The sequence below is a fragment of the Lytechinus pictus genome, chromosome 2, assembly GCF_037042905.1.
Source record: "Lytechinus pictus isolate F3 Inbred chromosome 2, Lp3.0, whole genome shotgun sequence".
Classification (NCBI taxonomy): domain Eukaryota; kingdom Metazoa; phylum Echinodermata; class Echinoidea; order Temnopleuroida; family Toxopneustidae; genus Lytechinus; species Lytechinus pictus.
The window spans coordinates 25,127,310-25,139,980 of record NC_087246.1 but is presented as its reverse complement, the minus strand read 5'-3'; positions in this window follow the sequence as shown (position 1 = coordinate 25,139,980).

Here is a 12,671-nt window from a genome sequence, read left to right as displayed (position 1 = left end):
TATTGTTGAAATAAAACATCAATAAATAATGATTAAAAGCATCACTGAAATGGAAAACTCAACTGGACAAGATGTTTATTCATTTTGATTTTCTTTTAATTTCTTACCATCAAAGTCATTTATTTTAAAATAGATTTATTCTTAATAGAAAAATATGGAGAAAATATTTCCTATAACATATACACGCATTAAAGATATTGTCTTGAAATAACCGCTTGATTAAAAAAATAATGATAAAATTTAGGATTACAAAGAAAGGGTTACCAAATTAATCGAAAATGAAATACTTGATGGTTATCACGATCTTACGAAAAACAATGCATTGCGTAAGAAAATAGCTGCTAATATTGGCGGAATAAATAATATCAATTTGATCAGACTGTGATAAATGATATGCACGAACTATTTTATGATGATGAGGCGCCGTGTGCAATATTCCACCCAGATCTATTTGTTAAATGAATGATCTATGTAAATAATGAATCTCTAATCTGTATTAAATAGTCCTTAATAGGTATGTTGTAAAAGAAGCGTCTTCAATAATCGTATCAATGTAGGATCCACACGGAGCGGCCCAGTGGGTCAGGCCCCGCCCTATATCCTTGCCCTTGAGTAATATTCTATGAATAGGCCTCCTTTATTATCCCCCCTTAAAAAAAAAACCACAGTCTTAAAATACAAATACTGAGCTGATGCTTAAACAATCAACATTTTCACATTGATGTATATTCGATGGGAGGGGGCCGGGGGCACGTTTACAATATTTCTAACGACCCTGTATGGGCCCATGCCAATCATTAAATGCGTAATTGGAAAGAAACCACGCCTTACAGATTATACAGAGTAACCTATATCACAGATATTTCAGAGATGTTGCCTGCATATACAAGTCTTAAAGGTCAAGTCCACCCCAGAAAAATGTTGATTTGAATAAATAGAGAAAACTCAAACTAGCATAACGCTGAAAATTTCATCAAAATCGGATGTAAAATAAGAAAGTTATGACATTTTAAAAGTTTCGCATATTTTTCACAAAACAGTGATATGCACAATTTAGTGACATGCAAATAAGAAAATCGATGATGTCATTCACTCACTATTTCTTTTGTTTTTTATTGTTTGAATTATACAATATTTCATTTTTTACATGTTTGACGATAAGGACCAACTTGACTGAACCATATAGTATTAAACAATGCTAATTCCACATGTTCAGGGAGAAATTAATCATTGTTTCACTTGACAATGAGGAGAAAATGAGAATATTTCATATTTCTTATAATAAAATACAAAAGAAATAGTGAGTGGATGACGTCATCAATCTCCTCATTTGCATACCGACCAGGATGTGCATATAAATGTTTTGTGAAATCAAGCGAAACTTTAAAATGTCGTAACTTTCTTATTTTACATGTGATTTTGATGAAAATTTCAATGTTGTGCTTGGACTTTTCTCTTTTTATTCAAATCAACTTTTTGTTAGAGTTGACTTGTCCTTTAAATAATATCATATCCTTTTCCCCCTTTTCTTTCCCCTTTAAAGTATTGTTATTTTCTTGTTAATTTTATCGTTTTAAAGTCCAGTGTTAAATCTAGTACAGTATTTAACGTCTTATCATATTTTCAGTTTCATTTTTGTCGAGGTGGCAGTGCTGAAAATGTTTTATATTTCGCATACTCCTCATTTTTTTTTTCAAGAATGCCCTCTTTCAAATTACTTTCCCGACTATGATGAATATTCTATTTACAATTTTCCCTGAAATGTGCGTTGACTCTGAATGTATTATATTTGTATGTTATTTATCAGTGTATTAACGACGAAGGGAATAAATGCGATCAAATAAAAAAAATATCCCTGAAATTTAATGAAGAGAATGAACACTCCCTGCTTTTTTAAAATAAACGAAACATTTAAAAATTATGACAATTGAAAGTTTATTCAACAAATCAATAATAAAAATTAGGTATATTTCATCCTCCTGCTAACCTATTGCATGCAACCAACATCTTACATAATCATTACGTTGCAGAATCTTATATCAATTGTTTGTGTCGTTTATTGTCATCGATTGATGAAAGTTTGATTCTAAATTTTCAAACTGATGATTATTGCTGATTGAATTAATTTCGACAATCAACTTTCCTTCCGATATTTCCTTTCAATTCTGCTTCCTTTCTTTCAGAATTGATTTCCTGTTTTCGAGCAACAATTTAATTTCATCTACACTCTAAATTGCAGGGAAATCCATTTGGAATGTACAGTTAGGGACCAGTCGTGGGGTTTACTTTTAATGAACAAAAAAAAAATCAATTTGTAAATTTCAAGGGATTTGAATTTGATTCCTATACGATTTAAAAATTAATATCTATGATTATAACTAAATCCCTTATTCGATTATTTGGGATAATATAGAGTCCAACTGGATTTATTTTAAATCCCTGCAATTTGGAGTGTAAATTCCCTCTAACCATGCTCTAACCCACTGAATGGATCGGATATATACCCCTCGCATGCCTATGTATAGTGTATAGACAATGTTTTCTCTCAAGATGATAAGACTTACTTTGTAATAGTGGAAATGGGAGCGTTGCCGGTGCTAGGCGGATCTAGGACTGATCATGGAGCGAGGATCGAGGGTCTTTACCTTTTATTTCAAAATTATCCGACAAGTAAACGGACCAAAAAATAAATAAATAAATAAACACAATGCTAATGAAACATGCGAGTTCACTTAACAAAACGGGAAACATCTATGATCTTTTCCCAAAATACATTTTTTTAAATTCCGGATTGATGAAAGGGGGTGAGGGAATGTTCGCTATCCTCCCTCCCGTGGATCCGCGCACGGTTAGATGTAGGGAAATTCGATTTTTTTTTTCATTTTGTCAAGTTTACATCCCCATTCCGGATCATAACTTGCGAAGAAAAAAATCGGACTTGTGTACTCTAACACAACTTTATCAAACATGTTAAATGTCATTATTTGATTGATATTACTGTTTTCCCTTTGAACAAAAAATCATAATCATGGATAAATAAAAAACACCGCTCCCCCGTCATCACTCAGGTGCGAAATGTTTTCAAAGATTTATGTGAATTTTTATTACTCGGCTATAACTAAAAAGCAAAGACATATTTTAGAGAAATCAAATTTGCTCAAACCGAGACGTGTTCCAATGGATTCCAGTGAGGGATATAAAGTGTTATGAAGATTTGTATGTGTATTATACTAGTGTTGGCAAACGATCAACATAACATGCATTGTTGGATATATTATGCTAGCGCTACCCATCTCTGATTTGAATAATAATAATAAATAGAATATGGGCAAACGATCATAACAAAGAACAGATCGAGCCTAAACCCTGCAGCATACGGAGGCCTCGATATTTTTATTTTTTCCTCAATCCTTACAAACGGCCATCCGTGGTGTTTCCAACCCAGGATATCGCTCTGATTGTTCATGAAATATTTCATCATTGTTAACCTCCTAGGTCTCGTTTTTAGATTGGGTTTGGAACCTCGGCATCCAAATCAACGGGACCAAGCTTTCACTGAAAAGGTGAGTTTTAACTATCAAGTTTGACAATTTTTAAAATTTTCATTCTCTGAAAAGAGAGGGTTTTTTTTAATTGTCTTTCCGGTTTAGACCATCAACCTTTAACGTTACACTCCTAAAACAAATCAATCAAATTGACTAGACCAGTAGTCAGCTGGGTGCAACTGATATGTCGAGTCACATTTATGACAAATATTCTAGTCAGAAACAACTCTATTCTAGTAAAATACGACTAGAAAATAGTTAAATACGACTAGAATAAAAACAGTTGCACCCGGCTGACTCTATTAACTAGTAATTTGTTACTGATTTGTTTTTAAGAGTGTAATATTATGTATGTTCAGACACAGTAGCAGGTTTTCCTTACAAAACAGGTGGAACACTCATGGTAGTCTCGCCTGCATAATATGATTCAATGTAGCAGCAGTGAAACTCTGGCAGGATGTTCAGTGGTAATTGATTGTCCTTATGTCCAAGTTTCATGAACTAGATCCATATACTTTTGAACTTATGACGACATTTAAATACATAACCGTGGTTAAGATTTCGACGTTGATTCCCCCAACTTGGTCTAAGTTCATTGACCCTAAATGACCTTTGACCTTGGTCACGTAAGCTGAAACTCAGGCAGATTTTTAAAGTAATGCTTGATTACCCTTATGTTCAAGTTTCATGAACTAGATCCATTTAATTTCAAAGTTATGATGACATTTCAAAAACGTAACCTTGGTTAAGATTTCAATGTTGACGTCGGCCGCCGCACAGTGGGCCGAGGCGAAACAAAAGTGCGCCAAAAGTCATTTTGGGCAATTTTAGAATTTTTAATTTTTGTCATGCCCAGCTGAAAGACAACACTTTGAAGAATACTTCAGCAAAATATTTCATTCTGGAATGTGCATAAAGGTTGTTAATTTCCTACCTCAAATCGTATAATGTGACATTTTGCTAAATGCCGCGTATATGACAACCTAGCTGAAAAACAGGCAATTTCACAGGAGGTTTTTCATGTAGGAATCTGAAATGGCTCCCTCATAATCCTGACATATGCTTGTTTCGTGTGAAAGGGTTCAAAGTAGATAAAAGACATCTTTCAGGAGGTTTATAGGATAATTATTCCTCGAAATAGGCTGATAATCCATGTTTTTTGCACTTACATTAGAAACGTTTAGATTTCCGTGGATTTCCGTCTAAATGTTATCAGCATCATTTTCCCCAATGACTAAGCTTTAAGTTGATACCAGATTTAGTTGCCCGTTTTTGCCCGTTTTTAGGTTAGAGCCGGTTATACTTGACACATCACCCCCCAAAACGGTAATTTTTTATACCGCGCATTCATCGCAGCGCACCGTTTGCATGGTTTGGGGCAGTGGCGTACCTAGAATTTTCCACAGGGGGGGGGGGGGCAAAACCGTCCGCCAAAAAATTTGACAAGCAAAAAAAAAAAAAGGTCTTCAAGCTCGTCAGGGGGGGGGGGCAAAATAAGGTATTTCAAGCTCGTCAGGGGGGGGGGCAGGGATATGTCCTTTGCATGGGTTGTGGCTCGTCAGGGGGCAGACTGCCCCCCCCCCCCGTAGGTACGCTAGTGGTTTGGGGTGTATATTGCCATTCATTTTTGCACGCTGAGGTCGATTCTGGGTCGACTCCCCTTCCATTCCTTGAAAATGACATGAATTCCGGGCATATTGTAAACAAAATGAAGGTTGATAACGCATATAAGGGCTACCCATCCCTCTTCTAGAGATAAAAGTTACTTGTAAAATCATTTCAGCCAAAACCCATCCTCATCGTGATACATTCGTGGTGTTATACTCTGCGTTTTACCCAAGTCTACACAGCTTGATAGAGCACGGTAAATATTTTCAGATTTTAAAGTATTTCTTTTTATCTAATGATCATTTTGATGCCATAAAAACATTTTTAGGATCTCATACACATTCTATAGGCATGTGAGAAGCATAAACCAACATTCACTCAGGTCAATCTAAAAGTAACACACAACACAAAGTTTATATACTACACATTGTTTTGCGTAATTTGTCTTTTCACAAATAGGTTTTAAATAGCCAATCAAAATATGGCATCAAGGTGACGTCATGTCGGCTTAAATTATGTTCAGTCGATTCTACGCCCAAAATTACCCCTATTCAGCATGTTAAAGTAAAAAAATAACACGGAATATAATTTTGGCGCACTTTCAACTCATTCTGGCCCACTGTGCGCCCTGAGAATCGACTGAACATAATCTAAAGCCGATATGACGGCACCTTGATACCAAATTTTGATTGGCTACTTAAAACCTATCTGTGAAAAGATGAATTACGCAAAAAATGTGTAGTATATAAATTTTGTGTTATGTGCTACTTTAAGATTGACCAGAATGAATGTTGGTTTATGCTTATCACATGCCTAAAAAGTGTGTGTGAGATACCGCAAATAATTTTATGGCATCAAAGTGATCATTAATTAGATTTATAAAAAAAAACCTTTAAAATCTGAAAAAAAATATTAACCGTGCTTTATCAAGCTGTGTTGACTTGTGTAAAACGCAGAGTATATATTAACAGGGGCCGCGGAACCGGGGGGGGGGCTGGGGGGCTTCAGCCCCCCCCCCACTTTTTCCAAAACCGTGTACAAAAATGTAAAAATGACCATATGATTGTGATTTTTAGCATGGTCAGCCCCCCCCCCCCCCACTTTGAAAACCGTTCCGCGGCCCCTGTATAACACCACGAATGTATCACTATGAGGAGGGTTTTTTGCTGAAATTATTCTACAAGTAAGTTTTAACTCTGCAAGAGTTGTGGGTATAGCCCTTATTTGCGTTAGCAACCTTTATTTTGTTTACATTATGCCCGGAATTCATGTCATTTTCATAGAATGGAAGGGGAATCGTCCTTGCCGTGCAAAAGCAAACGGCAATGTACACCCATACGATGCGCTACGATGACTGCGCGGTATAAAAATGACCGTTTTTTAACAGGTTTTTGGGGGTGTTGTTTCAAGTAAAATCGGCTCTAACATGACAACGGGCAAAAACGGGCAGCTAAATTTGGTATCGACTTAAAGCTTAGACATTGGGAAAAATGCTGCTGACAGAATTTAGACGGAAATCCACGGAAATCTAAAAGTTTCAAATGTAAATGCAAAAAACATGGATTTTCAGTCTATTTCGAGGAATAATCATCCTATAAACCTCCTGAAAGGTGTCTTTTATCTACTTTGAACCCTTTCACACGAAAAAAGAATATATCAGGATTATGTGGGAGCCATTTCAGATTCCTACATGAAAAACCTCCTGTGAAATGGCCTGTTTTTCAACTAAGTTGTCATATACGCGACATTTCGCAAAATGTCACATTTTACGATTTGAGGTAGGAAATTAACAACCTTTATGCAAATTCCGGAATAAAATATTTTGCTGAAGTATTCTTCAAAGTGTTGTCTTTCAGCTGGGCATAACAAAAATAAAAAATCCGAAATTGCCCAAAATGACTTTTGGCGCACTTTTGCATCACCCCGGCCCACTGTGCGCCGTCGCCAGAAAAGCGGCGCCTCGCTCTGCTATGCGAGAAAAAAAAACCTGGTTGTAATAGGTCCATGTTGGGATTCACATCTCACACAGCACTTACCTCCTGTGAAACACATTTGTTTCTCTCTATCCCAGTATACCTAAAGGATGACAAAGTCAGTGTAACAAGATTGACACGTATGCGATTGTGAAACATGGCATTTCACGGGGTTGCTCCCCAGGGAGTGGAAATTATGTACATTCCGCATATAACAGTGAATGTTTTTTTAATCATTTTTCATCATAATTTCATATCCAGATATTCATATTTACCAAAATGTGGTTATACTATTTAGTGATATTTGTTTTTAAAAATATTGTCAATATATCAAATATTCATTGTTTTATTCACAAGAGCCTAGCTATGTTATACAGCATGTCCCCATTTCATTTCATTTCATTATGTTGTCTTACATTATGTCTTACTTTGATAGTAATCTTGTTAAAGATAAATTATTAAATGAAATAAATTATTCAATAAATCAATATGGCATACTAAACATGGGTAGATATGTGCATCGAGTGATGAAATGTAAATATAATTTTCAATATTTTTATTGGATAGTAAACAGCAGAATAAAAATTCTCGTTCCAATTTATTTATAATAGTAATGCCGAATTCATATCATGTATAATCAATACTTAAAATGAAAATGATAAAGAACTGTAATATGCAGAGCATGTGCAATCACTTAAATATAATTTTGAACATTTTCATCCAAATCGGATGTAAAATAAGATTGTAAAATGTTGCTTTTTTTTATTAACAAAAAAGACATGCTCAAATTTGTGTTGTGATGGACTTCCCATTTAAAGCAATTCCCTTATATCTAACTGTGCAATGTATTTAAAATTAGAAAGCGAAGTTCTGAATAGTTTCTCCTTAGTCTTCTAAAAAAGTGCGTATATGCATCTTGATTCAACTTTCCGTTAATATGATTGATCGCAGTTGAAATTTGTTCTACGGATACACTGACTACGGTTTTATTTTTCCCACCGAGTTCTGGACCGACATATGAATATTCATGACTTGCGTCTTCGGATTGAGAGTACGCATGCGCGTGGACTTGGCCTCGACCAGTGCCGATCGTAAGCATTCACGTTGCTCAGAATGAATTAGCATCGTCAAATTACCGGTACCCTTACATAGTTACATAGGCCTTATAGGCTTAGATCTATATATACATCCAATTCTTAAACACTTATCAAACTAGCTGCCATTAATGGCAAGACATGTGCTAGGGTAGGGCTAGCTTAGGCTAGCGCATTAAATTTACCTCAAATCTGGGCCTGTCTAATGCCTAATACTAATAGGAATAGCCGACTAATGCCATGGTTAACTTCGAACTTGTTAATTCCGAACTTAGGTTTGGACCAATATTAGCTTATTTACCATGGTTTAATATGTCTAGTCCGTATACAGAACAAGTCCACGCGCATGCGTACTCTCAATCCGAAGACGCAAGTCATGAATATTCATATGTCGGTCCAGAACTCGGTGGGAAAAATAATTTCGCGCCCGGGGGGGGGGGGGGCTTAGGAGCCATTGACCCCCACAATTTTCACAACCAAGAAAAAAAGGAAGAAAATGAGAGGAAATGAAAAGTTTTTTGATATCTAAAAAAAGTCAGAATGTTATGCCATCATCTATCACAAAATTATAAAAAAATGAATAAACCACACCATTCCGCCACGTCTCCGTTCTTTTCAAACTACAACGTACGGTCACACTGCTGAAACCGATACAGACCGACAAACAAATATTATGTTATTACCAATGATCATCGATTGTTCGGTTTGGAGTCGGTTTCGTTGGTGTGACTTTAACATAACAGTTTGTGATCAGCGTGGGATCTTCATGATTGTTATAATCTTTGAATCAAATGAATTATTGCAGATCCCCGATTCATCAGTGGTCGTATAGCATACAGTATATTGGACAATACAGTTGGCTCATAAAGTCAATATTTGTGCCATTTCCAGCTCGTCAAATATGCAGTGTCGCTCGTAAAATATGAAAAGATACGTATATGGGACGTGGAACTTTGCTAACAAGTCCTGGGACAGTTTCATAAACAGCGGCGTAACAGGGGTCGGTGGCCAGGGGGACAAGAGCCAAAAAATTCCCGGTCATATTAGGGTATGATCAGGCGTAATGGTGTAATGAGGCGACGATTTTGAGAGGGCCAGACACTGCGTATCAGGCAGAATTTATCTTTAAACAAAAAGTTGCGAGCGAGCAAAAATTTTGACACTTTTAATACAAAAATCCAATTTTGTGATAGATTTTGACATGATATCCAGAGAATGATATATTTCACTCTTTTCTCTTTCCATTCCTTTTTTGTGGTATGTATGCCACTGTGAACATGATTCTTTGCGGCAGTAGCGTGAAGAGTAAAAAAACGAGAGACGCAGTATGGCGCATGTGCTAAAAAGCTGCTTAATATATAATTCCCTAGCGAGCGAGAATAAAAATCCCATTTTCATGAGAATTTAACTTTGGGTTTTTTATTGACATTATATTCATTAAATAAAATCATATCCTACACTTTTCCTTTGCTTTTCTTTCCTCCTTTTTTTCTTGGTTGTAGAACTTTTGGGGACAATGGCCCAACCCTTCCATACTCATATACGGCAGTGCTATGCGGTTGGGGTCCGTCTGGAGCTCCCGGAACTTCTTGATATCAAAACTATTTAAATCTCGCAGATTGCCGCTATTTTTATCGCGAATATATAATATAGCTTTACACACGCATTTATTCAACCCAGTTGAACCAAATATTTTGAGGGGGCAAAACATAGCAATGTGGGAAAATTTGTAAAAAGTCGCCAGCGAGCAAAGCGAGCTGAAAAAAAAATGCCTATTGAAATTGAATTTTAATTATGTGATAGATATCTATTATATGCAGCAAATAACACATTTCATTGTTTCCATTCATTTCATTATACGTTTTCTCCTATAATTTCTTTTATTTTCTCTTGGGTGTGGAACTAAGACCCCCCCCCCCCCATCGCGCCTCCATGCCAGTGATTGAACGTAAAGCTTAATGTAGAAAGGGTCCCTACAGGGGGAGTTTTAGAGCCATTTAAAGGTTATAGATGAAGAGCCCCTACTGAGTGGGGTCTGGGGCAAAGCCCCGGTAGCTTATTTGCATAAAATTTAGCAAGCTTATAGCACAATGTTGTATGCAGTCCATCTTTCTTCCCGCTCTTTATTTTCTATCCTCGGCAGCCCGGTCGTGTTATTATTTTTTTCTTGTCCCTTTTCTTTGTTTTCTAAATTAGCTTTTGACTAATTCCATTCTACCTTCGTTTCCGCTATTGTTTGCCATTTTGTCATATGTTAATTTATTTCCCATCATGCTATTGCATTACATAGGCCTATTTCGAATGATTTGTTCTGTCTCAAATGTTATTTCATTCCTTTTCCCGCTTTCCTTCCTTTTCCATTAAATTTTTTTTTCTTCGTTTTCTTTTCACTTTTCCCTTTCCTTTCCTTTTCCCTTTCCTTTTTCTCCTTTCCTTTTCCCCTTTCCTTCCCCTTTCCCTTTCTTTCTCCCTCCCTTTTCTTTTTTTCTGTTTTTTTTTTATTGTCCCGGTGATATCCGCCAGGGGGGCAGCTTGCCCCCCCCCCCCGCGCCTGTTACGCCACTGTAATCATAAAGCTGTTCGTAAGTTAAGAGTGACTTTAAAAAACGACTGGTGATCCTTTCTTGCGGTAAATGATATTCACCATTTTAATGATGTTCATTGGTGATTATTGAGCGCAAAAGAAAGGTTCACCAGTCATTCAAGGACAAGTCCACCCCAACAAAAGTTGATTTGAATAAAAAGAGAAAAATCCAACAAACATAACACTGAAAATTTCATCCAAATCGGATGTAAAATAACAAAGTTATGACATTTTAAAGTTTCGCTTAATTTCACAAAACAGTTATATGCACATCCTGACTGGCATGCAAATGAGGAGACTATGATGTCATCCACTCACTATTTATCTTGTATTTTATTATATGAAATATGAAATATTCTAATTTTCTCCTCATTGTCAAGTGATACAACGATTAATTTCTCCCTGAAATTGTGGAATTAGCATTATTTAATACTATATGGTTTAGTCAAGTTGGTCCTTATTGTCAAATCTATAAAAAATGAAATATTGTATAATTCAAACAATAAAAAAACAAAAGAAATAGTGAATGATGGACATCATCGACTGACTCACCTAGTTGTGCATATCACAAATAGAGAAATAGAAAAAAATATAGAAAAATCAAACTAGCATAGTGCTGAAAATTTCATCAAAATCGGATGTAAAATAAGAAAGTTATGACATTTTAAAGTTTCGCTTATATTTCACAAAACAGCTGTTTTGTAAAAAGTAAGCGAAACTTTAAAATGTCATAACTTTCTTATTTTACATCCGATTTTGATGAAATTTTCAGCACTATGTTAGTTTGATTTTTCTCTATTTATTCAAGTCAGCATTTCCTGGGGTGGACTTGACTTTTAAAGTCGCTCTTAACTTACGAACAACTTTATGAAACACCCACCTGGCGCAGACGTATGTGTTTTTATTTCGATCCTTGGCAAATGATAGTGTCTAAATCATATCAATAAAATGTTAATGAAGCATTGATTATCATTACAGGTTCAGTGTAGTGTTATGTGGGGGGGGGGGGGGGTTACACTCTAAAAACACTTGAGTATAATTTTACCCAATATTGGGTAGAAAGGGAACATGTATATTTGCTGGGTATTTTTTAACGCATATTGGCCTATTTCAACATTGCGTAAAATTTACAAAATATTGGGTATCTTTTTAACCAACCAAAATGCATATTCCCATTTTACCCAATATTGGGTAAACCTTTTTAGAGTGTATACAGAGCTAGGTATGGCGGTCTATTTTTAGGTGGTGGGGATCACAAACTTTTAGACCTATTAATATAAGCCTTGTGCGTGACTTGAAACAGACATTACATAACACTTTCATAGAGGTTTCAAGATCTATGCAACTTAATTGTTACTGCATATCATAATATGATGTAAATAAAAGAAAGCATACAGGTATATGGAGTATAAGAGGCCGGTGCAGAAAAGATGCGCGTAAAAGATGAAATGTTGTGATCATAGAAAATTTAGATTTACGTATTTTGGACCCTGGGTGGTTGTCATTCAACTTTTTTTTGTTACTTGAAGGAGATCAACCGAAACGCTGCGTATTTCCATTCCTGCAAAATATCTATTGTATCTATTGAAAATCACAAAACGAATATTGAAGAACTGATATTCAGATAATTTGGGGCCCCATATGAGGTAATGAAATAGAATGTTTTATTGTAAATTCTAGTTGATGATTGAATTCACATCCTCTCAACTGCTTGCGTATAGTATCTATATCTCTCTAGATTAGAATTGAAAACGCATCGAGACGTTATATCATAGTGTGATTATGTGGAATTGTGTATTTATATTTTATCATTACTATTTAGAGAAGGGCTAACCATTATAAAAAAATCACTATATTTCATGATGTT